A 21,657-nucleotide genomic window follows, 5' to 3' on the forward strand; every position below is an offset into this window, starting at 1 on the left:
TCTGATTTTATTGGATTTAGCCAATAAGAAGCCTTAGAGATGTGTGAAGAATACTTTAAGCGAGCACAATATTGTAAACCTGACTTTACAAATTCAAATCAAATGCAGAACAACCTTTTCTTAGTTCACTGAAGTTAATTCATGCCTCTCCTGCATTAAAACCATGAGTCTAGTAATTTAAGTAGGGAGCAAAGTTCCTTACCAGTTCATACCACTGACCATCCAGGCGGTTCCATTCAAACAGCAGAGACTCAGGAGCTGCGTTGCTATTCAGTGTAAAGAACTTTCACTCTGTGATGTGAGGGACCGACCTTTCTGCCCTATACAGCTGGTGGTTCAGAGCCCAAAGACAACATTTATTCAACTTGAGCTGTCAGATAGAAAGGGCAAATGTACCAGCAGGTAAGTGAATTAAGCACTGTTCAGTAGTTAGTAATATCTAATTATTCATGACACATTTGTCATATGCTGTTAGGAGACATTAAAAATGCTAATGTCTGACCACTCTATTCAGTAAGACATCTGCTGAGAAAACAGAGTATGTATTTCAGGTAATGGTGATTACATTCCTATAGATTACATTTCCTTGTAGAAAACTTGTTTCAAAATTTTATTTACTTTTTGGTGGACTGCAGTTTCCTTTATGAAAACGTAAGGGCTAAACCTTATGCTTATGGAAAAAAAAAAAAAAAAGGTAAAAAGAAGACCACAATGCACTGTGAAGTGTGCTCTTCATAATCCAGTCAGCAAGTTACATCACTACCCTGTATCTTTCCAGTGCAAAAAAACAGCAAGCCTTTTCATTTTTATTATTTCCAACTATATAACATTCTCTGTGGATGCTATACTAAAGTTTTACTAGTTTCCCATAAAACAAATAGCTGTGAACTCCATTACTGTACGTGAGACAACTGATTGACCCACATCTCTATCAAATTAAGCAGTAAAAGGATGAAGATATAGACTAAGATTTGCAGAACCCAGGACTGAAGTTTAGCTTTGGAAGTTATCCTAATGAAAGCTTAAAATATCTGCAATATAATCAGGTATTTCATTTCTAGAAATGAGCAAGTTTAAGTAACTTCTGTTGCTCTTCAATTCAATGGGAACAAAAGCATCTTCAATATAAGACTATCTTGCTCTAAAATGAAAAAGAAAATATTTCTGCTGAGGCTGCTTCTGGTATCCTTAATGAAAGGACTGACACTTCTGAAGATAGCTGACCCACTGCCAATCTATACAGCTACTGTATTCCAGTTACAGATGGAGCTTGTAGTCATTACTAGCCTCATTCTTACCATTATAAGCATTAATGTGAATATATTTTATAAACATCTGTGTAAGGACTGTCTTGGTAATTATATTACTGACATTTTCTTGTCAAGTATAATATGTCCCATATGCCCCTATCAGGCACATGAGAAAGTCATCTCTTCCTCCTGGCTATTAAGTGCCAAACCCGATCAGTTCAATCACTTAGCTCGTTGCTGTATTGAATGTAGCTCGTTACTTAAAAGTCTTGCCATATGCTAATTGACCTGATCTTTAATGGGAATAGAGATGTCTAATTCCTCTGATTTCAGTACAGCCACATCCTTGACCATTTGCAGAGAGGATCCAGCTAAGTAGCCAGTATTTCACACCACTCAGCTAACCTGTAACACCTGGGAGATACTGACTGATGCAAAGTCTATCCACTCACAAACAGACCCGCCTCAGAGCAAGCAAGAACTTTCCAGATGGGGCTTTCTGGGGAGCCTGTACCAGTCAGTATATATTCATCATAATGAAATTATTGTTTTTTTTGTTTTGTTTGTTTGTTTGTTTGTTTTTGTGCATGCTGTTGCAGTCTCCATCGTCTCCATCTTTGGAGGTTTTCCAAACCTGTCTGGGTAAAGTCCCAAGCAACCTAGTCTGAGCTCATAGCTATCTTCCTTTGAGTGAGGGCTTGAACAGGAGACCTCACTATTTGCTTTCTGACCTGAATCATCTTATGATTTTCAGTATTGGGGAACAATATGAAATCCTTAAAATTCTAATTCCTGAAAGAAGAGAAATACAATCAATAATCCACAGCATAGATTATTAGTGTAAGTTTAGAAAACATTGCAAGGAGAGAAGCTATCAGGGATCCTACATACATAATAACTATGACTTATGTATTCAACTTCTTGTAACTTTAGTTTTCCAAATAATGGCCAAGTAACAATAAACATTATTTCCTAAAGTCAAGCCACATACAATTCTGAATAATCCTAATATTAAATCCTTTATAAGGAGAACAGTTTTGAATACAGCAATTAAGCAGTTAGGGAGACAGGCATTCTTGGTTCATGCACACATAACTTCTCAATATTAATGAAAATTACAAGCCCAGAGTAAGAGAGAGGATGGCTTGAATCTCACCATTGTATTAAATTAGGCTTTCTGTAAATAAATCTCCTGAGTGTGACTGTTCATAATTTTTCCCAACTAATTACTTCAGTTAAATGGAGTTCAGGATGTATTATAAAATTATGAATATTTCTTTACAAATTCTTACAGCATGGCTCCATTATTCTGAGTTTATTTACCTGACCAACTTCAACAAATAAGAATAGGTTTTCTTTTGAAATTCTGTGATTCAAATTTGTAACTGTTTGGCCTAACTAATAGTATCCTGGAATGGTCTCTACAAACTAGATATTTTTTTCCATATGTATAATAAGAAGAATCTGTGTTAAAATCATGTACCACACAAACAGACAAACCAATAGAACCAAATGCACAAAAGCCACAAATAATAAGGAAACATATGGGGAAAAAAAAAAACACAACACATTATCAAAGCAAAGAAAGCGGGATCTCCGTATTTGTTGAATAGAAGTTTGTGGTCAAAAAATATACCTTCATCCATATGAATGTCTGTTAAGAACACCTATTTACAGGAAAGTTATTCAAGCCCACAAGTAAGTTGGAGACAGCTCAACTATGCTTATAAAATACAATTCAATGCGTTGCACCGGGAGTCATTTCTATTCATCATCAGCCATTCTCTAGCTGCAACAAGGCAGAGGCTTCATCTGTACTTGTCCTGTCCATCACATTGAAGGGTTTGGCCAGAACCCCAGCAAGCTGGCAAGAATCAGTTGGCAAGTTCATGACATTGTCACTTAAGATCATCTCCTTGGTGACCTTACCACCAGTGCTGAACTTGACAGTGATACTTCTCCCCAAGAACTCAGAGACCTGTCTTTGACTGAGTTGTCTGGTCAGAATACAGATAGACTGCATGGATTTTCAAAACTGTCATTCAGCAAAAAGCTATTAATAGTATTCTAAGATTGTGATCTATCAGACAGGTGCAGCCACAATGTGAATGAGAGGTATAAAGGCAGAGGAGAATAGAGACTGTGCAGAGGTGTGCAGCTGTATTTTGGGATGGGGAATACATACGTGCACCGCACGTGGGGGGAAGGGAGACGCCAGAAAACACTTCCCCTCAAGTAAATCTGTCCCTTACCACAGAGTAAAATGTTACCTGTGAAACACATGGGATAAATCTCATATAGTTTAAATTACTTGGAGTGCATTAAACACAGCATAGCCAGCTGGTCAAAAAAAGGTGATTCTCCTGCTACATTTAATGTTGGTGTGGCCTCACCATGAATACTGCATATAGTTCTGGTCTCCACAACATAAAAAGGATGTTAAAGTACCTGAGAAAGCATCCAGAGGAACACAACAAAGTGGTTAAAAGGGCAGGAAGGCATGTCCTGTGACGAGAGGTTGAGGACACTTGGTTTGTCCAGTCTGGAAAAGAGGTTGCTGAGAGGTCGCCTTGCTGCTCCCTGCAACCGCCTGGGGCAGGGAAGCAGGGAGGGAGGTACTGGACTCTGCTGCCTGGATACTGAGCAGCACAAAGCAGCACCAGGCGAGTTTCAGAGTGGACATTAAAAAAAATGTCGTCACTGGGAGGATGGTCAGACACAGGTGGGTTGATGCCCCAGGCCTGTAAATGCTCAAGAGGCATTTTGATAACACTATCAATGATGTGCTTTCACTCTTGGCTAGCCCTGAAGTGCTTGGGCAGTCGGACTGGATGATCTCTAGAGGTCCTTTCCAACTGCATTGTTCTATCCCATTTCGGGTATATTAATTTCAGTGTACTTATGAGAAAGATCAGGTGAGAATTTCCCATCTGCAATTTTCTAAAATGGATCAACAGAACTTTTTATTTCACTTCTGAGTTTTGCAAGTCATAAGCAGTTTCAAAACACTAAGAAAAACCAACTGCAATTAAAATACAAACAAAAAATACATAAAGTAAACAAAAGAAAGAGAATAAAAAGCACTGGAAGGCCTCAAAGTAAAATAAAACTTCACATTTTAAATTATAGTTCTGAAAGATTTATTGTCTATTGCGCATCATTTTCAAAAGTCCAGACTTGTTTCTTAGCCCTACTAGACTCTCTCAACATTTTTTCCAAGCAAACTTATAATTCAAAAAGTACTAAGTGGATTAAATTTTCCTTACACCTTGCATGCGTGTTTGGACAGTTTATAGTATTGATCTTTATCTTATTTGCTGTCTTATTAGAGAGAGGCTCTTTGAGATACCATGGAACAGTGCACCACGTGGGCACACAGTAAGAATCAATCTCTGCTACCATAGAATCTAAACAGATACCAAGAGTAAGAGAAAAAGAAAATGAGTGACAAACAGATGTAGCCACACAATAAATCAGTGATAGAGAAGTAGGTCAAGTATCAATACCTTGGATGTTAGTTGAGCAATTCAAACTTACCAAAATCCTACAGTTCTCAAAGTGGAATAATAATGTTTATTCTTTGTTCATTTTAGTCTTTGTGAGAGTTTTTAACAGTAAAGCCATGCACCTTCACACATCAGAATGAAACAGTAGGAAAAAAAAACTCTTCAGAGCCTTGTAAGAAATGACTTGTCTGACACACTTGCTCATTATACTTGCTCTCAGCTCAGCTTCCACTTTGCCTGAATCAGAATTTCACATTCTTGAGCATCTTCCAAATTGCAAAAGTGGACAAAGGGAAGAAAACCACCCCTTCTCCTCTGTGCAACTGAGAATTTTGTCATTGACTCCACAAAGGGCTGAGCTATAACAAGCAAGCCAGTATTTTGAGATTCCAGCCATAAAAGGAAACTTGCAACTTCTAACTAGCTGTAGCCTCCTAATTCAGTAAATACAGTGTTGCTTACCACTGCTTGCAATAGGCCACAGCCTTCCTGTTAAGCTAAGAGCACAAGCCTCGGGATTGCTCAGTCTATCTAAAACCACCAACCAAATGTTTCATTTGTGAAATACGTAGGTGTTCTTTGTTTTTATACCCCTAAATAAATAAATAAATAAATAGGAAATAAGGAACCAAACAAATTCCAGTTTTCTGATAAATTATAACTAGTAAGATTGGTTAATGGTTTGGAAAAAAAAGTTCCACTGCTCCATTTGACATTTCATGAAATGAAGCAACTTTGTCATACTTGACTGCATTTAGACCTAACAACACGTCAAATTTCTGAGAAAAACAAACAAACAAACAAAAAAATGTGGGCCATTTACTGATACAAAGTTCCTCTGGCAAACCAAATGATCTATTTATTTATTTTATTGTAAGATAAGGTTTATATTGCTACTACCACAGATTCTGTGAAGCTGCTTAAAAAAGGCAAGGTTTGAAAGGCAAGGTACAAGCAGCAGTCTTACATACCACCAAATATAGCTTTTTAACCTTTTCCTTTATTCTAACTATATGGAGTACCTACTGAACTTTGATTACTGATTACCTACTTTATGCATTCCCAAACTCCTGAATAAGTGTATGTCCCTCACTTGAAGTGATGTTAAGCCTTCATATAAAATCATATTTCATGTTATCTTCCTTTATAGCAAGATAAAGCACTGGCTGTTGAAATGCTAGGTATATGTGTCTGCACTCTTTTATTTCTCATCGCTTTCCTTAGCATGACAGCAGCACAACTGTTTCTAAATAAATACCTATGGGAGCAATGATTTTTGATGCTGAATAAATTTTTACAAAATCTAAGTTCAGAACATTTACAATTTTGTTTAAAAAAATCCTTTAAATGTGGTCAGTTCTCAAACATTCTAAGTCACCATCTTTGCACCACTTTTCTAGTCTCATGACAAGAAATTTACTTCAAGGTAAGTTATTATGCAGGTACACTATTATGCAAATATAATGCAGTTTACACAGTAAGTACCATCTTCAAGAAATTTTACCTCCTCGTTTTCTTTTTAGGTAAGTGTGATTTAGGCTCCTAAGTTCTCCAGCAGGAAATTTAGGGCTCGAATTTCTGTCACTAATCTTAGATTCACAAAAAGATATATGTGCTTGTCACTTGGTATGCAAGTCAAAACTTAGATACTCTGTAACCCTGTACCATTTCAGTTACTCTTCTCCCTTTGCAAGTTACAGGAATGCACTTATCTTCAAGTGCACACAAACGAGCATATCCCAAAATGGAAAATATTAAATTCAATGCTGTTGATGGTGTCTCATTTTGTATATATATTCATTGGAACAAGGATGGAAATCTTGTTTCCTCCAGCTCAGGGAAGTGATCTAACCGCTATAGTGCAAAGTCAATCTTTGCCTTGGAAAAAAGATTTCTCACAAACCATAGAATTTCCTGTAGCTTGATAATTAAAGCAGTTTAACTATACATAGCTCAACCAGATCAGTCTCAACCACTTTCCTGCAGACAGTCAAGAGATGCATGGTTTAATTTCCACTGCAATTATAATTCCTGTAATATCTTTTTGTAATTCTTCAAATGTCTAAGACTCCCTGAACTTCATTTAAGTAATTTGAAAAGTATTCAGGAGGAAATAAGAATGTGTAAATGATTTTTTTCCAGGGGTAATGGTTTGAAAGAAAGTAGTTATATTTTGTTCAATATTAGGTTACAAGACCTAAATGACTTAGGTGAAGAAAAATAAAAAGTGACGTGATAAATGATGGTATTTCAAGGAAGAAAAAAACAAAACAAAACAAAACAAAACAAAAAAAAAAAACAGAGGTCCTGCATTCAGTGCATTAGGAACCAGAAGAGAGAGATGGACCAAAATTAAATACTATAAATACAATACCAGAATTAAATACCATACAATTGGTTTGTTTGGAGGGATCTCCTTGAGAAGCACTTTCTAACTGCCTGAGGATCAGTGGACATCATGTTCACCTTGTGGATCCATGTAGCATAGATATATGAACTCAGTTCTACTTTCCCTCATATGTACTCATCTATGCATAGACAACACTTTGCAATACAGGACAAGGATTCAGTTTCATTTTACTTCATCAAGTAGCTGTTACAGTATTTTCAATACTTCAATACAGCACATAGCTGCTATTGCTTGTAGCTGTAGTGCTGTTTATAAGTGTACAGAATATAGAAGCTCTAGAACTCCAGTCTGCACATGAATAAATTTTAATTGTTCAGGTAGACTGTAGTGACCCTTATTGTACTATTTATCTTCAGATCTACTGACCTCTCTGCTCTATTCATTATATTTTTATGTTCATGTCTGCAGTATGCTTGCACCCCCTTTAGAAAAAAACTAAAATTATTTTTTATGTACAATAAAGTGTATAAAAAGTCTTTTCAGATTTTCACCCTCAATTTGTACAAACTGCTTCTTTCCTCTCTTAGCAAAATCAACGTGGGAATTTGATATAGAGCAGTATTTGCTTTTGCTCTGCTTAACAATTCAGTAATTCAGTATTTTCATGAGTACACAGTAGGTCTTTAACACACTTAGCAGAATGCAACTGCATCTGTTACCTTGCCTTTCAAATCTCAATGGCAGAGTCACTCCTACCCTATAGTAACCAAGACTGTCTTTATCAATTCCAAAATGCATTTCCTTCCCACAGTAACATAGGTTAGTTTAGTTGGACACACACCAAAAAAAAAAAAAAAACTGAATGGAACAAGTTGTTCAGTTTTCACAGATTCCTGACCTCAATGTGCCATGGCAACTTTGCCTGACTGATTATTATGGTCAGTTTCTTAGAAAAATGGAGTCCCAGTTATAGAACAACCTGCCTTTCCTGCTGTGTGAACTGCAACTCTCCTATTTAAGTTAATAGAAATCCATGAGACAGAAGCTGGACTACTGCACTGCTAGTAGCATTGATTGGCATGCTGTACATTGACTTTGTTTTTTAAAAGCTGTTTTTGTTAAATCATATAGTAAATAACCAGTATTCTTCATGTTGGTATACTGCTGTCTGACTTGGCCTTGAAATCATAAAGGGATCTTAACTGTTGTTCGACTCTATTAAATATTTTTAGTAAGTTTTCTAAAATCTGCACTTATGTGGTCTTTTGTATCAAATGCTGATTTCTACAAGGTTCATTACCACTTTTCTGGAGCATTAAGGTTATTGTTTCAGTCACTATCATTACCTCCAAAGACCGTTTTTTAAAAACTGCTTTTTAGCAGGATTGTTTGTTAAGACAGGAATAGAATAAATGGAATTGTTTAGCTGTAGCCCAACATCTCACTAAATTTCCATCAATCAGTGCTCTGGGCACTGAACAGACTGACTTCAATCTATCAACAATTGATACCATATTTCCCAAAGTCAAATTTCATTCTTTTAGAAGAATGTAAAGTTTCCAACCATTTCCATATAAAAGTTTCATCCAATAAGTTAGAAGAAATGGAACACATTCCAAAAGCTGCTCCCTGAAAATGCTGTATTGGATGCTGGCATATCTGCACAGGGTATTTTATACAGATGGCATACAGATTCAGTTCAACTATTCAACCAGTACTTTTCCATTCTCCTCTCAGGGCACTTTCTTCCAATCTTACCCCCCCACATCCCCTTTTTTTTTATTATTATTATTTTTTTAACTACAATCTCACATATAAGATTAGAGTTTTATAGTTTTGGTGTTGCTGTATCTTAAGATGTTCACCTTTACTATTACCTATGAGAAGCTTAATACCATTATTACATAGCAACATGTTTTTTCTTCATTTAGTAGCATTTCAGAGGTCTGAAGAGACCCTTGCTTATCTCCGTCATTACTTGAGAGAATGGGACAGGCTAAATACTTAGTACAAACAAGTAATTTATGTAATCATTTTAAAAGAGATTTAGGGTTGAATTACATAGAAACCTGCTTGAAAACCTTCAGAATGGATGTATTTATTTTCAAGTCTACCATTTCATAATTTCCTCTGGTGGTCTCCGACCTCCCTAATGCTGCTAGTGAACATATATCCTACAGCACTGCTGCTTTTGCCTTTACAATTTCTTCCCCAGCATTGCTTCAGCAGTCTCCTTTCTCAAATTGATAAAATGTAACTTAGGGAAATTCCTCACTTTTTCAAAACGGGTCTTGTCTATACAAATGATTTGCAAGCAAAAGAAAATCTTTATCAAAAGACAACAATAATTATAACTATTATTGGTTTTGCCCAGAATGAAAACATTATTCAAACCCAGTTAAACGAGAAACCGGCATAAAAAATCTTGTCTATGGCTAAAATCGTGTGCATTTTCTGAAGCTATTTTTTCAACAATTCTTAGTCTTGTAATGCATGAACTTCAGGCTACACATTCCAATCCTTCCTCTCTGAAATCACCATTACTGAAATGACAATATATCCAGCCAGGGAACGGTGTAAATGAAGCCAGCTTGACTCAAGATTAAAACATGAACAAGCAACAAACCAATGCCCTCCCCTGTTCTCCATACTGGATTATTTTTATTTTTGCATGGCTTTCTACAACTCACAAAGCCAGCAGTATGAACAGCAGAACACTAGTTGAAATAACAATCCTATATACTTTTCAGGGTCAGGAATCTTAGGTGAGGACAACAGTGACATCACCCAGACTTTTCCAGGGAAAGAAAAGAATAAGATTATTTTATTTTTTAAAATTACTACAAAAAAAATTTTTTTTCAAAGCCTCTTACACACTGAGGCTTAGTTCCCAAAGCAAGATGCTTCACATTTGAAACTGAATTTGCCACTGCTCTTTATGTACAGAATAACGGTGGCTGATTTCCCTACTAGCTAAATAAGGACTCACAAGCAGCCAAAATATTGCACAAGAGAAGCCACATTTTCTCAAGTTCCTAAATTTTTGAGACATATGATTTTAAAATGAAACATTATTTTAAAAGGAAACAGTAACACACTTATTTAGTTCTCTGAATGCAAGCAGCTCTGTTCTGGCCATTTTGGCTTCAGGGAACCTGCTTGTTAATGCAGTATTAATTTACTTCACTAAAGGAATTTAGATATCACAACTAGAATCTCATTTATATTTTCCAGACTGCCATTTTCACCCAGTGAGAAGCATCAAAGTCTGTACTTATTTCAAATGGCTATTCGTAAAACATGATATTATTTCATATACTCACATATGTGAAAATCTAGGCTTGCATCTCCCTAGGAAATTTTTCTTTATCCAACTCAATGATGTTAGCCTGAAAAGAAAACAACACCTTCTGTATTACGTGGTATACTGTTCCTTCAATAACTCTGAAACAGACTACATTACTGTTTAAGAATAGCATTATACAGCAATGACCCTAAGAAAGTAAAGGACTGTATCATGTTTCTTTGAGAAAACACCTTTCTTAATCCCTTCTCTTTATGACACTTAAAACCAGAAAAATGTATAAATTCAATAAAAAAGTCATAAAATTTACTGTTAAGAACTGTTTCAGTGCTTTTCTTTATCCTAAAAGAGATATGAGCGAATTCTGTAGATGGGTAAAGGCCAACAATTTATTTCAGGTTTGTCCTTTTTTAGACATAATTTGGACCTATAACTAACTAACTAAATAAATATTAGTGTGCAATATATTCAGATTAACTCCATAAATATTTTAATTATTTTTAAATTCAATATTTTATGTTAATGGTAGTCCATTGGACTACCATTAACATAAAGGAAGTAAGGGAATTCCAAATAAGTAACTACTTACTTTGAAAGACAGTTTTCCCCTTAAAAATAATAAATACAGAATCTATTTTTTCTATGAGAAAAAGTTGCTTTTAAAATTTAGGGATATGATTAAAGAACAAAAATATGAAAGTGGAACATGGGGAATGAATCATATCAGTAAGCCCAATTTGTCTGCTAAGCATCTCAGAAATTGAGACTGACCACATATGAGACTTAAGGTCAATGGTACAGCATCACCAGGAATCATAGTCTTAGTATGCATCAGGACTCAGAGCCACAAGAGGATTATTGTGGCTGTAAGCTTCAGCAGTCATATGTAGTTCTCTGCCACTGATTCATTGCATGACTTCTGGCAAATAAATTACTCTGGTCCTTCCATGTGTTCATTTGCTCTATTGCTGTAATTAAGTATACTGTGAGGAGAGGTACAACAGTACCCCTGGAATACACGCGCACATATGTATAAACATGCACATGTAGTATTTTAATTCACTCCATCTGTATGAAAAATAGCAGGGATCAAATTTTCTGCAGAAGTCCCCATGATTTAAAACCCCTCAATGAGACGATAGCTATGCAGATAGGATGCAGAATGCGACTAAGCTGGCAGACCCACTCTCCAGAAGAGGTGAGAGATGGTCCTCTCCGGGCACTGCAGGTGCATCTCTCCTTCAGGGGGAAAGGAGCAGATGCAGCAAAAACCTGCAGTGGATCCCTCTCCTCGTAGGGGTAAGCGCTTGCACTGGGACAGTTCTTCCAGAAACCAGTATGAGACAGGACTGTTTAAGCACTGAAAGAAGAAGGATCTACACTATCAGTTGGGACAGACAGAAAACATTATGGCAGTGGACAATAAAATAGTCTAGTGCTGTCAGCAGTTGTGTGACCCAACACCTAGACAAAAAAATCAGGTAGTAACTTTAAAACAGGTGGTGACTTTACTTAGGTAAAAAAAATAGAATTTTGTTATCTTCTGTTATCACAGAATCACAGAATCATCTAGGTTGGAAGAGACCTCCAAGATCACCTAGTCCAATCAGCACAATTTGAGCAAACATATGTAAAAGGCGTTGTTTTATTTCTCTGGGCACGGGGCTTAATTCATCCCTGGAGTAGTTCCACTGAAGTCCATGGAGCTGCCTGAGGGATAAACTTAGGGTCGTTCAGATGACCGCAAGTGATCAAATTACTGCACTTAATGATATTACACTCTCACCAGAGGTGTTCTAACAGATTGTATGTGTTTCTTAACTCAATTGAAAAGAACAAACTAACTTAATTGAAAGGAACAAGTTTAGATCTCCAGCTTGCATTCACACTCCCATTTCTCCTGTCTACCAGCAGGCACACTTATTAAATCCATCCCTATTCTATTCCCTTGTTGATGATCTAGCTGCTGACCTCATGTCTACCGGGCAACAAGGAGCCCTAACTGTTCTAGTCATTTATAGGCAGTGCCTTCTTAACAAACAAGTTTGTGCACTTCAAATTGTGTGAGCGCACATCAAAATAGTCTGAATTCAGAGTGATTTATTCATTTATTTTACAACTTGGCACAACCCCTCTTATGTTTTCTTGTAAATATGTTCAAAACAGATTGCTTTTTTGGGTCATAGGCATGCATACACTGATACAAAACCCTGTTTTCTACCTTAAAATTGTTGTAGAATTGCTTTCAGAAGATATTTCACAGGAAGATACTTAGGGTATTATGAAGACAGAAACTAATTTCCCTGCATTTCATTGTCCGTTTTCTCTCCCTGCAATGACTCTGAGCATAGCAAGGCAAAGGTTGATTTGTTTGTAGACGTATTTCCTGTCATCAGTCCAGAAGCTTTTGAATTTCTTCTTGGATTTCTAATTGCAGCTGCCCATAGAGCTTCCTTTGTGTTTTATGAATTGAGGAGGTATGCCATGACAGATTTCTTCAAAAATATGTGAGAAAGGTTGTCACATTTTTGAACAGAACTATTTTCATTAAATCTCTGGGATCAGAGATAGCTGCTGGTCAGCTTTCCTGTGTCTTTGCTTTTTTGTATATATGACAGAGTACAATACTTATGAGGGATAGTATTTTAAGCAGGAACACAAAATCAGGGAAAAAATATAAAACTGTCTTCTCTACTCTTAACTGCTCCATTGCAAGTAAGTAATGATTTGTATATTCAGGAATATAAGTACATCTATTACTGAGTGGGGACAACCTGCATTACTTTATATAATTATTCAGACTAAGAAATATAAGTTATCATACCATGTGTCATAATTTCAAAGAATGATTTCCTTATATTCCATATACAAAGCTTCTCTGATTTTTACTGTTCACATTCACCACCCTGCTCTCTAAAGACAGCTACGTCTATTAAAGTGAATTCAGCAAATTTATTACACTTTTTATCCACTCCTATCTAATATATTTTCTCATGTGGATTAATAAAATAAGGGTCAGGCTTCTGAGGATGACAAAGCATGAGTCAGTCAGTCTGGTTTATATTTCATCAGAAAGTGCTAGCACACCTTTAGATAAATATACCAATCAGTCTAAAGCTGTCTCCTAATTATGACAATACATGTTAGTGATATCTTTTCAAGCAAGAGCTGCTGACATGCGAGAGTTAATGGCAGGAAAAAGAAAAAAAAAAAAGGTAAAAAAAAAAGTAAAGGGCCAACTACTGAGTAGTCCTTGGAGGTTTTTTTGTTTGTTTGTTTGTTTGTTTTTATTTTATTTGCATCTAAAAGAATATGACTAGAAAAAGAAAAGAAGAGAACATGAAATCTCGTATCATCATGACTTTCAATTGGAGAAGCATTTATCAGAATGAATACTTTTTACTATTCTTGGTGGCTTTATATTTTAGTGTGGAGCTCTTTTCAAATAGAAATACAAAGAAAAAACGTATTTCTGTAAAGTGTATGAATGGTGTTAGAGCGAGAAAGGTCTTTAGAAACAGTTAATGCCTTTAGGGAATTCAACTATTAATAGAAAGCTACAGTCGAGATCTAAAATACCAAGCAAAGTGACTCATAACAGAGTATGTTAAAAACAAGTATCTGCAGAAAATATTACTTGTGTTAACAACTGCATTAGTGAGGAGCCATGTTGTGCAGAAAAGATAGACTGCCTTTTGGGTGCTGAAGACTCCATGCAGGAATGCTTATTTGCAGAAGGGCACGCAGTTCCAGGGAAAGTCACCTGCACCACTCAGGCAACAAGAAATTGTACAATTCTGATGAGCCCTATGTAGCTGGACCCCATGAAAGGCTGCTCTAGTCAATGCTCCCACCCCCATTTAGTGCTACCATGTCCAATGTCCCCTGGCAGAAAGTATCGTCCCACGCCAACACCACTTATAATACAAATTTACTAAATGGGGACTATTACCATAGAAGATTAGAACATTTTTATATTGATCTTAGGCTTTCCGTTTCACACCCCTTAGGTGATTACAGGCCCAAGGAGTCCCTCTATCTATATTTATGGTGGGGATTAACTGGAATGTATGTATAGGATTGCCTTTCAAATCTAATTGCTACCTTTTTGCTCTGACAGAATATTTGTGACATAAGTGACAAATTCTGCAACAAAAGTTCAGGTTATAAGGCAGGTATTTTAACAGTCATATACTGAGTGTGAAATATTTAATTCCTCTCATGTGCTAATGGCTAACATGACTCAAAAAACTTGTGAAAGAAACCAAAACCCTTGCATCCTCAAAGGCAAGAACTGTACTAAATAAGGAACAGTGGTTTATTAATACTTGCATTGTATTTGCTTAACTTTATAGGCTAATACATTTAAATTGAGTCAAATTTTTCATAGTATCCCCAAAAATGTGCAATACTTTAAGTATTATTGAAATATATTTTAAGTTCTAAAAATCAGTTCTCACACTACTTTTTAAGAATATAAATTTATATGCAAATTCTATCAGCTTCAAAGATATTCAAATGAGACCTGTAACAGCTATTGTACCATAATTGATTTCACGAATAATATTCATTTTGTAAGCACTTTACAGAGTTTTCAGTTCATGTAGCCTTGAAGCTCATCTGATTACCTGTTTAAAAATTATCACTGAAAGGATTTGAGAGCCCAAAGAGTTTCTCTACCAAACTATGGAGCCTGGCATGTAAACTTCTAAGAAAAACATGAATCAACTTTTATATATTTGTTTCAGTGGGATGGCACTAATGTGTTGGTAATTAAAGGCATGCTGGTAATATTTGAAATATCTATTTGAAAAATTATTTTCATGTAAATTGATTTTAAAAACACAAGTGCATGAGCATCAAAATTAATATATACGCAAGACAGAGTAATAAACATGTGATCAGTAACTGACAACAGTGACTGAACATGCCCTCTGCATGTGTTGAATCACAGAATGATCACTGGTTAGGTCCCTCACACCCCCATTGGGGCAGAAGTGCATCGGGTATGGACCTGAGCTCTTGAATGGCCCTATCAAAAAGACTATTTGATCTAGAGGACACCATTTCTTCATAGATCTATAGCACAATGCAACTCCACCTTCTGTCCCAACCTTTAGGAGACTGACCATAAGGCTTCAAAACTTTCATGCTGCCTGGAAGCTGTGGAAGCTTCATGTAAAAATTTAGAAAACGAGAGCTCTGAGAGAATTTCTGATATTTGCTAGCCCTGATAGTTTGCAGGTGCAAACTCATTAAATCCCATAGTCTTATCTATAGCAAGGATTGTAGGATCTGCTCTTGGCTTCACAGCCTAGAATCTTCCAAAGCTATAAAGCTCTCAGTCCAGCCATGACTGAGGTTCAACTTAGCCAAGTGCTGGGTCCTGCACTTTTGTCACAATAACCCCATGCAGCACTACAGTCTTGAGGCAGAGTGGCTGAAAAGCTGTGCAGTGGAAAAGGATCTGGGGGTGCTGGTCAATGAACATGAGCCTGAACATGAGCTGGCAGTTTGCCCAGGTGGCCAAGAAGGCCAACGACATCCTGGCTTGTGTCAGGAATAGTGCAGCCAGCAGGACCAGGGAGGTGATTGTCCGCCTATACTTGGCGCTGATGAGTCCGCACCTCAAGTGCTGTGTTCAGTTTTGGGCACCTCAACACAAGAAGGACTTCAAGGCCCTGGTCATGGTTTAGTGGGTGACATTGGTAGTAGGGTGATGGTTGGACCAGATGATCTTGAAGATCTTTTCCAACCTTAATGATTCTATGATTCTATAAAATTTGATGATTTTTATCAGTCTGCTAGATCTGAGAGCTGGACACTATGACTGAGACAGAAACCTTGGAAACTGGGCACTTATTCTCACTTTCTTTAAAGAACTTCAAAACACTTTAATTTTATTTCCTTCCAGAAGTTCTGAGTGGGGGAATAAAAAAAATAAGCAATAAAATAAGGTTTCTTTGTTCTGAAAAAAATACTTGATTCAAAATTTCACATTATTCCATGGAACAGACCTAGCATGCAACTTTTGTCTCTCTCTCTCTCTTTTTTTTTTTTTTTTTTTTTACATTGCAGAAAGCCTAGAATTAGAAAAGAATGTATTATTATTATTATTAGGACCATTAGCTACTGAATCCTAGCAGGCATATCAGGAGTATTTCAAGTCTAACTTTTTCTTTTTAAACACTGCATTCCTACTTGCAGAGGAAAAAATATTTCAAAGAGAGATTTACGCACAAAGGGAAATGAACACATGTTAAGGAAGCTTTACTTATTCTCTCATAAGCACTAGGGAGGTCAGCAAGCACTCTGGAGCCACGTGCAGAGCAATGCTGTAAGGCTGCACAGCTCTTCCTCCTCAGTCATATTCTGAATTTCTGCAGTGTCTGTTGTCTCATAATGTTACCTAAGCTTTGCTTCTGAAGCAGAAGAGGGCTGTCTTGTCTTGCTTCACCTGTCCCAGCATACACAGCATACAACGTTCCACTGTTTAATGTGTGATTCTGGTTGTATTCTTTAAACATGCATGTAGAGTAATCACATAAAATTTGTGCTCAGTCTGGCTATATAAAGTTCCTTAATGTTTTCCTGCTAACAAATGGAATTATAGCAGCTAGTAATAACATCAGTTTTAATTAAATTTAATATTTTATTTGAGTATATCCACTTACTTTAAAGCCTGGGTCATTTAAGTTCTTACTAATATGCCTTCTTTTCTAAACCAAATTCCCGTGTTTCTGACAAGGGTGTGCACTGAAGTATAGAGGGAGCAACAACAACCACTATACTGAAGATTATAGAACTGCTTTTAGTTTTTGTTTTTGACTTTTGTGTAATAGACATTTTTTCTATAATCAGTCCAAGTTTAAATGTACCTTACTAGTTTGATAAAAAATAAATTAATCTTAGAGACAGGAAAAAATGTACTGTTATTATAATATCCTACTTGTGTTTTTTATTTGTTTTTAACAGCACTACAGCTAAAGTTCAAGTTTGCCACAGCAAGGGCTGTCAGTTGGGAATCATCTCTTTGATTTTTCGATTTTTCTGTAGTATGTTGCTTTTAATTTGACCATGTTACAGATAAAAGTCTTTGCCACTCAGGTATTGTCTCCAGAACTCATACATTGTGCAGCTGAAGCTTACTCTGCTACCTTCAGTTGACCTTGGAATAAGCATCTGCAGAGTGATTTATTGTGCACGTGCTTGGATCCAAGATGCCTAGTAAATATCAAGGAACAGACAAAAATCAGTAGGGATGCCTAGATCATTAGCACATGAACAGGTGAAAATTTTAAGACGAAAAAGGGCTGTGATATGTCCTTTGCATCTTTCCTTTTATTTGCTAACCAATCAAGCTGTATTCTCACAGAGAAATCATTTCCTGGCAGGGATGCCACAGGGATATCTTTGGAACACAAAGATTATTTTCCAAAACAAAACAACATGCTGTGACTTTGCCTCCAATAGTGACACTTCAGTGGGGGAAAAAAATAATATTAATAAAAAGAAAACTATGCCAGCAAATGGTTGATTTTTATCTTTAAATCTAAAGGTGAATATCCCAGATGAAAACAACAACAACAAAAAAAACCTGAATCATTCACAAATGACACCACTCAGTCTTGCAGGCTTTTTGACATTTACTTATGTCTCTTAACTATATGACAATCCCAAAAACTACTATTCAATTTTTTTTTCCTTTAGAAAAAGTATTTATATTTATCATTTAAAACATGTTCCTTTATAAAGTTCATTAAGCCCTTTTTCCATTCTGGAAATCAAGATCAATGGTACAGAACAATTATCTTCTCTATGGCATTACTTACCTTTGTATTTTTTTCCTGCATTTTTTTCTTCAAAGTAAACACTCTTCTCTCATCTTTAATTATTTAATCCTATGAATCTCCTCTATTCATGTTTAGGAACCGTTTTACTGTGAATCCTTGGATTTTGTGTTGCTATGAGCTCTGCTCTCTACCTCATAAGGAGGCTGTAAATCCTTCCTCCTCTGAAAAGCATGGTATTTCAGACTGCACTTTCTAAAATTCCATATTTTAGCATTTAAGGAAGGAGAATGCACTTAGGGCACTATATAATTTCTAGAGTAAACGTTTCATAGCTAAAGAAGTCAATTAAAACAAGAAAGGAGATAGGCAGTTCCCTTTTTAGAAGAAAGGATGTTCACAGGCTTGAAAGGGTTCTTTGCAGGGACTAGTAAAACATTTTATCAGGATGTATATAATTTAATCAAGGGCTATTATAAAAAATCTTGATAAGGATGAAACTGAATTGGCTACCACAGACTACTTATAGTAAAGCTGTCTTTGCAGAGTAGAAGCAAGTCCTGATTAAGTCATTGTCCTGATTAAAAGCAAGCTTTACTGTCTGGTCTCTGAAGAGAATATATTTCAGGCAAGTGCATTTCATGACTCCTCTAAGGTTAAAGCAACAGAATTAACTGTGTCATTGCAGAAGTGAGATTTAATGCACATACTCTTAACCTGATTTAACAAACTTCCTTCCAGAAACAGTAAAATAAATTAGTATGACCAATTAGCTACAGGTTTAGATTCTGTTTGCATTGTAATTCATAGGTTTATGAAAGCATTCCTTGTGTATCTCCTGAAATGTTCCCATTTTATATTTGTAATTTTATATAGAAGATTTATTAATGTTGCAGTTTGAGGTATACTTGCTGTTCAGTGAATTCCAACACACTTGATTGCACTGAAATTTCCAACACAACTCTCACTGTAAGTAGAAAGAATAGGCTTTCTGAAATCACCTTAATCGATAATAAACTTTTTTTTTTTTTTTTTGGCTAATCTATTGGCACATGATCCAAGAAAATCACTTTTGCTTTTTTGCCCTCACAGCACGTGTTTTTGTAGATTTGAACTCCAGCGACTAGGTTAATTTGAAAATGAATTTCACACATTTGAACTGGTGCATGAATTACAGTGTGGTAACTGGTACAGCTGGCAGTCAAGGCCTGTGGGGTCAGAGTGCTCTGGGAACTAAGTCTCAGAGCAGGGAAGGTCAGTTTCTGCAAATATGAACTTTGTGATAACAGAGGTTGTTAATGACAGTGATGAATAATTGCCATTTATGAGCACTGAAGAACCTCTTATAAGTACTTGGCTAATCTTCCAAACTGCTTCACAAGATCACTAATTGGTGAATCAAAATAATGGTACTTTTCAAACTTAGTTCAAATGAACTCAGGAGGGACTAAGCTTTCAGCAGCTAAAAAATTCAAGATGTTTATTTTAGTGATCCTGTACAGGAAGTTTTGTCTAAATCTAAGGCTCTGGATCAGAAAATCTGGGCTTTCTTAAAGCTGCCACAGAGTGTGTGACAGAACAAGATGTTCTCCCACTGCAGTCCAGACTCCAGGCCAGAAGTAGCACTGAGGCCTCCTTCCCATCTGTGCTGCACAACTTAGTGCACTCTGCAGATAATCAACAGCTTGCTTTTGGTAGCAGAAGCCTATTGTAATAGCCCAGCTCTCTGGGAGGATAATTTACCATCCCACCACAGATAGACTACTTCCCATCAGAAACTCATTTAACACTAGCTTGGTTTTCTCTCTGGTACATTACAGTGCAGACACACCCGCAGATGGTTATCACATAGGTTCGTCTTGCAAGAAGATGTGCCCAGACACATTCTTAAATTTGCACAGCTCAGATGACAAAACTAGGATCTGTTCTCATATATTCTTAAACTTCGTTTGCTATCCATTCTTTTCAAATGAACAGCAAGAATATGAGGTTAAATTAACAATGGTCACTGTAGCTTTATCCTGCAACTTTGCAAAAGCTTCCCTAAATCAAAATTAGTGCAAACCTTTGAAGCAATTCCCTTTCCACTGCTCTTTACACAACTTTTACTGATATCAGAGCACCCAGCAGATGAGGGTCTTCTGTTGCGAGTTTATCTTTGCTTTTGGCATGTTTCTTTAATGCTTTCTTGATCATTCATTAAGTATTTTCTTCAATACTGAAAATCAGTACAGAGTGCGTATTTATTAAATGCAATACCTCACTATTCTTTCTCTTTCTTAACTTGGACTGGAAAGAGAGGCAAAAGTTGCTCTGACTTCTCAGCAATGCAAAGGATTCATATCACTGCAGAAGCTGGATCTCACTTTCACAAAAAAAAATTGTTATACCGGGATTACTTAAGGAGCACAAAACCCCATGATGTTGGTTTTACAGCACAGTTGAAGTTTGTTCTGTACAAATATATGGTTATGTAGACTTCTGACCCCTCCAATCACTGCAGTTTGGTCCCTTATACATATACAATATTTTGTGCTAATATACTTGCACAGTTTTCACAGAGGTGTCAGCAACACAGAAGCAAGATTTCTTAAAAAGCCACTAAAATTGCAAGAGATTTTTGTTCTTGCTACTAAGCATGTTTTTAACAAAACTTAAAACAGATTAGGCAAGTTGCACAATATACAGTAGCAAGCAGAAGTGCTCACACACTTTGGAATACTACAAGGTGTAGAGACAACCAGCTGCTTAGTTAAAATTGGGCCTGCAACAAACTATGTATTGGAAGCAAAGTTCAAAATATAAAAGGAAGCAACAAGACGGGACTGAATCCTGAAAAGATTTTGTTTAATTAATTGGAGGTCATGCCTTACATTTGAAAATGAAATTAAAAGTTCTGTTGGACTGTTCTAAGAGTTTGTTGAACAGAATGACTCAAATAATGCGTAGGCGATCTCTAATATACGGCTTCTGCTGCTGCTGTTTGACCAATTATATTTTTTAAATCTAAAAGCTTACGTCTTAAATTAAAACAAACATATAACCTGAGTTTGATGTTAATACTTGGATGCTTCAGTCCATTTGTTGAGTATCTATGTTGAGTATCTATCAAATGTTTGCTGCAGTGCACAGTTTACATTCTTGACATCAATTTTTCTTCCATTCTTAATAAATTATAGATCATCGTTTTAGCGACACAATTATTGAAGCAGATAGTGTTTAATTCAATACATTAAAAACCTATTACATTCCTACATCATAAGCAGATAATAATTGCTTTATTACTAAAACATGCCTTCCATTCTGACAGTGCTTAATGCCATCTCTGAAATTGGTGCAGCCCAATAATATTGACAGAAAAGCTAAAGGTTATATAGACAGCAAAATGTCGTGTTAGCATTATACTACACAGAAAAGGTTTCCATTTATAGATTTCATTATCAACTGGATTTTATGT

General features: G+C 36.2%; 1 long non-coding RNA gene across 1 annotated transcript in view; it reads right to left on the reverse strand.

The window, feature by feature from the left end:
• Positions 1-224: 224 nt before the first annotated feature.
• The window catches only part of LOC126913389 (uncharacterized), a 54,299-nt gene continuing 32,866 nt past the window's right edge, over positions 225-21,657 (reverse strand). The window contains exons 2-3 of the long non-coding RNA XR_007708605.1: positions 10,430-10,495; positions 225-370 (exon numbers count right to left, since the gene is read on the reverse strand). This is a non-coding gene — a long non-coding RNA (uncharacterized LOC126913389). The remainder of the gene's footprint in view (positions 371-10,429; positions 10,496-21,657) is intronic.

The sequence above is a fragment of the Cygnus atratus genome, chromosome 8, assembly GCF_013377495.2.
Source record: "Cygnus atratus isolate AKBS03 ecotype Queensland, Australia chromosome 8, CAtr_DNAZoo_HiC_assembly, whole genome shotgun sequence".
NCBI classification, from domain to species: domain Eukaryota; kingdom Metazoa; phylum Chordata; class Aves; order Anseriformes; family Anatidae; genus Cygnus; species Cygnus atratus.